The 5,650-nt window shown below is 43.4% G+C and overlaps 1 pseudogene; it reads left to right on the forward strand.

Annotated features, from left to right (window-relative positions):
- Positions 1-1,875: 1,875 nt before the first annotated feature.
- Positions 1,876-5,650, forward strand: part of LOC102475273 (adenylosuccinate synthetase isozyme 2-like) — a 20,568-nt pseudogene continuing 16,793 nt past the window's right edge.

Consider the following 5,650-nt stretch of genomic DNA (forward strand, 5'->3'; position numbering starts at 1 on the left):
GTCTCTTGCAAGGGACAGGAAGGAGATTTCCAGATCTTTTATCATGTTTTTCATCTGTGTGCACAGGAGAGTATTCACTGGGTCAAAATTTCTCAAGTTGCCTGCTTATCATTGTAATCTTTTCCTCATGTATGTTGTACTTTAAGAAAAGTTTTTAAAATTTTATAGTTATGCATGCTTCATAAAGTGAATTGGGGAATTTTTCTTTTAATGAGCCTCAGATATTTAAATGTTAGAAATATTTATTCTTGGGACGAGCAGTTAGCATAATGGCTATGTCGCTGGACCCCCACATAGTTGACTGCAGTTCGCGTCCTGGATCCGGTGGCTTAAAACTCATGCCAGGCGCGTGTGCGTGCGTGCCTAAGATCCCGAGAGGAGAATGGAGGAGAAGGGATTGCGGTGTGCCCATCCCCCCTGGGGGGGGTGATTTCTCACTTTCTGTCTCTCTGTCTCTCTGTCTGACGAGCGCGTGCGTCCTATAGCCAAAAAAAAAAAAAAAAAAATCTTTAAAGTCTAGTTAGAACTCACTTATAAAACTAGTCTATTGTGGTATCTTTTCTTCCTGTTTTTATTATCAAAATGTTTAAACATTCATGGGGCCAGCAGGTGGCGTGGTGGTTAAGGTGTTGGACACTCCCACATGGCCAACCACGGTTCGTCTTGCTTTCTCACTTTCCCTCTCTCTCTCTCTCTCTCAGTGTGTCTTTCTCTGGTAAAATTAAAACATAATTAAGTTGATAAATAAATAAATAATTTTAAAAATGTTTAAACATTCATAAGACTAGAGAGATCTGCATGGTCAGCCTGCATATGCCCCTCATCTAGGTTCAATAGCTAGGATTTTACCACACTTGTTTTATTTACTCCTTTTGTTGTGTTTGCTTTGTCCGCTAAGAGATTTTAGCCTCTAAGATGTTACCCATACATACTTAGGTACACATCTCAAAAAAAGGGGGAACATTTTTTCATAACCATAATACTGTTATTTACCAAGAAAAATCAACAATAATTCCCTGATACCATCTTTGTATCCATATTCAAAAATCCCTCATTGTCTCAAAACTGTCCTTTTTTCTAGGTGGTTTGTGTGATTGTCTAAACCTTTGGGAAACAAAGTCTAAGGATCCTATTTGGGTATTAGATCTCTTAAGATTATTTTTATTGCTTGCTACAGGGTGTGTGCACTTGCTAGAGAAAGATGAGAGAAAGCACCTTCAAGGGGTCATGGCCATGCTGCAATCCCTTCTCCTCCATTCTCCTCTAGGGATTTTGGGCAAGCACACACGCCCACCATGTTTTACAACCCACTGGGTCCAGGATTTGAACTGTGCTTTCAGCCATATGGGATTTAGCTACCTTACCCACCACACCACTAACTGGCCTAAGGTTCTTTTTTTTCCTAAGGTTTTTACCATATAGAGTGTGTGAGCTTGCCAGAGAAAGTCAGAGATACAGAGAGAAAGACAATGAGAGGGAAAGTTAAAAGAAAAAAGCAATCCCCCAGAGGTGAAGCCCATGCTGCAATCTCTTCTCCTCCATTCTCCTCCTGGGATTTTGGGCATGGCCATACATGTGCCTAGAGTGAATTTTAAGCCACCAGATCAGGGACTCTAACCATGGTTGGCCATGTTAGAGTCCAGCACTTTAACCACCATGCCACCTGCTGACCCCAGAGTACGTTTTTTTAAATCAAAAACAATCCCTTGCCTCGGCCTGCAAGGCAAGAAGATGTGGACCCCGAGTGGAAGTGGTGGTGGATTTGGAAAAAACAGACACACGAGGAGGGAAAAGCAGGGGTCAGGCAGACTGGGGGTCTCTGATGGAGATCACCATAGCACTGAGCCATTCCCAGCTTTATTCTTTCATAGAGCAATGGGGAAGGAAGAAGCGGAAGGTAAAACCAGGTGTTTTCTATTGCTGACTGCAGCTGTGGAGCATCGTGCGTCCTGTGGTTCGAAACAAGCCTCCCCTGGCCTTCTCTGGCTGACACCCAGCTTCCTTTAATTTACTGTCCTACAGTGCAAAAAGTAGCTCATGTGTTTATTAGAGCTTTTGTTTGCCCTGCAGCGTCAGCACAAAGACCGTATCTACTTTAAAAGTCACTAGTGTTTTGGCCAGATCTGGCCGCTCCGTACAATCCCTCTTTTTTTTTTTTTTTGGTGTGTGTGCAATTGCCTCACTGAAGATTTAGGTCTATCGTTCCTATACAAAGTCCTGCCTTCTCATGTCCTTTAACTTGTTTGTCTATTACATAAACTTATTTAGAAATAAATTTACCGTCTCTCTCTGTCTGGCAAGCACATGTGCCCTATAGCAAAAACCTCTCCAAGAAAAAAAAAAAAAAGAAATTTACTAATTAATTCCACATAAATTCCACTAAATAATCCCACTCTCCTCCCACACTGTCTCTGGTATCTATGTTTGCTTTCTATACTGTCCCCCCAACACACACATTTTATTGAATTACTAAAGGATTATAGTCAGAGTCACCTCTTTTTTTTATTTACTTTTATTTACTTTTTTATTTACTTTTATTTATCCTATGAGTGAGAGAGAAAGAAAGAGAGCCCCTTCTACAGTATCCAAATAGGGTGACCCATTCCCCGCCTCCGCTAGCCCAGATCATTGGCACACCTGTGCCCCACGTATTAGGAGAACTCTCCAGGGGCCGGCAGGTGGTTAACAGCACTAGACTCCTACATGGTTAATTGTAGTTCAAGTCCCAAAACTGGCAGCTTGTTTTTTCGCTTTCCCAATCTCTCTCTCTCTTTCTCTCCCTCCCTCTCCCTCTCTCTCCCTCTCTGGTCAAAATAAAATTAAATTAAATAAAATTAAATTAAATTAAATAATTCTTAAAAGAAGGAGAAGGGGGTATCTCCATAAATGAACCAGTAACCTTCCCACATAAGTCTGTCTTGCACAGAATCATGTTTTACTGTTGTCACTCACCTCTTTTTGGAAAAAAATGCTTCATTGGTGACTCTGGGAATTTCGCATTGCTTCACAACAGACGGAATTGTCTGTCCCTTACAGTGAGTTTAAGACTAAGCAGTGGGCTTGGGTGGTGACGCCTCGTGCCTCTCTGTATGAAGTTCCCATCAACCTCTCATCCAATGGCTTCCATTCACTGACGAGGGTGGCAGGCAGCAGCTGCGAGGCTCCCGATCACCCCTACCCTCTGGTATTTACTCTTGTCTTCATATGTTTTTGTGTTACTATCAGAAATACCTGAGGCTGGGTGATTTATTAAAAAATTTTAAAAGACGTTTATTTATAAAATTCCTTCTATAGGAATAACAGACCAGTTTCTTTCTGGTTGCTGGGAAGTCCAAAGGCAGAGCAAAATGACAGAAAGCATAGCCTTTTTATTTGGAGAGGTTTTTGCTATAGGGCGCGTACGCTCACCAGACAGACAGAGAGAGAGAGACAGAAAGCGAGAAATCACCCCCCAGGGGGGAGGGCCACGCCGCAATCCCTTCTCCTCCACTCTCTTCTTGATATCTTGGGCACGCACACACATGAGCCCGGCGTGAGTTTTAAGCCACCGGGTCCGGGACTCAAACCGCGGTCGACTACATGGGAGTTCAGCGACATAGCCATTACACCAACTGCTGGTCCCAGAAGGCACAGCTTTGAGCAGAAGCAGAGTGTGTTGTGTATCCATCAGTTTCTCTCTCTCTCTCTTTGGGGGTGGGGAAAGAGGGGAAGGGTGCTATAGAGAGAGTGCACTCGCCAAAGAGAGAGAGAGAGAGACACAGGGACAGTGAGAAATCACCCCCCTAGAGGGATGGTCATGCCCTATCCCTTCTCCTCTACTCTCCTCCTGGGATCTTGGGCACCCGGGAACATGCACACATGCGCCTTGCGTGACTTTGAAGCCACCAGGTCTGGGACTTGGTCATGTAGGAGTCCAGCGCCTTAACCACCACACCATCTGCAGGACCCGGTTTGTCCCTTGTTTTGGTCTCAGTCCCTTGGTTTATAAACCCACCATGGAGGGCTGTCCCAGTGTGACCTCATCACAATGACAGGCCTCATCCTGGGATACTATGAAGGAATGAGGGCTTCACACTTACATTACAATCACGTTCCAAGGCAGGTTCTAGGGGAACTTCTAATTACCACCCATTAAGACCAAATTCTAAAACCTAACTAACAACTAACTCCCTTTTGCAATCCCCGAACCATGGTCCGCCATCTGGGAGTCAGTGACGTAACCACTACACCATCTGCTGGTCCTTTTTATCTCTAACAATGTGTCTTAGCTTAACACTGGCTTGGTCTGATGTTAATATATATAGATCATAAATACACTACCTTCTTAAAAGCAATGTTTACACAATACATCTTTTTCCACCCATGCCCAGTGCCCCTCAGTGGTCACCGCCGAGCCACACCAGCTTCCTTTCAACTCACTAAGTTTGTGACGTCTGCCCTGAGCGCTCCTGAATCTCACATGGCTGCTGCCTTCTCGCCCCTCACGTCAGATTCTAGTGCTGCCTGTCAGAACAGAGGCCGTGGCCAGCTAGTCTCGAGGGGTCACCCAGTCATTCTCTAACACACCATCTTGTTTATTTTTCAAAATTTGCCTGAGGTGGCATGCACTCACCATAAAGAGACCGAGAGGAGAGGAGAAAAGTACCTCCCAGTGGAGCGTGATCACGCCACAATCCTTCCTCCTCCATTTTGCCCTCCTGTCGGGATCTGGAGCACTTGCTCACATGGTTGAGCTGCCAGAGCTAAGATTCAAACCACATGGTTGGCTATGTGAGATCCCACTCCCTTACCCACCAGGCCATGGGGCTGGCCCTACATCATCTTATGTTAATTCTCTACTTCATGCTCACATGGTCGTATAATCATACAAATATCACATATGATTATACAAATTATATATGATTTTTTTTATTGCTCACTAATATCTATTGGTCTGTTTTTCCTAGTAGAAACCTTCTCAACTGTTTGTTATTGCATCCTCAGTGATCAGACCCATAACAGATATTCAGTGCTTATTTGGGCAATAAATAGTCTTAGATATTTCTGGGATGAATAAGAGCAACCATACAAAACTACACTTGCCTCCACTATTCTACACATTTTCTCTCCTCCTATATGCATTGTGCCAGAAATTTGCTAGAGAAGATCAAATTTCTGCAGCTAGTGAAGGGCCCCAGACAGTAACTGGCCCCAGAGGCAGGTACAATGACTCAAATGCTGAATTCTTTTCAGGGTGGTGAGCAGACAGGTATTCTATGTTCTAGAACCTAAACAGAAACGGATCCTTCTTTGTGAAGTCTTCCTCATGAGCTCTCGGTTAGCTTTGCAACCGTTGCCATGACTTGAACTCTTCCCACTTGTGATAAATTTCCCCAAATTTAGTGCATTGTGGAATTGAAAACCTGTTGTGTCAATTTTATTTCTAATTTCCTTCTGAGTTTTGTCTGTGTCTTTTTAATAACATTAAACCTAAATCATATTAAAGAGCTGCAAATACCCCTGAAGTTTCATTAGATGAGTATGTAACATAATCAGGATCCAAAGATGGTCTAAATGTAATATTGTGCAAAATTGTCATGGGAAAATTGATAACACAATCGTAGGACGAAGCCAGGCTTAATCATTCTCAATCCATGTGGTTTCTTACAAA

This window comes from Tupaia chinensis, unplaced genomic scaffold (genome assembly GCF_000334495.1).
Source record: "Tupaia chinensis unplaced genomic scaffold, TupChi_1.0 Scaffold000007_1, whole genome shotgun sequence".
Classification (NCBI taxonomy): Eukaryota; Metazoa; Chordata; class Mammalia; order Scandentia; family Tupaiidae; genus Tupaia; species Tupaia belangeri.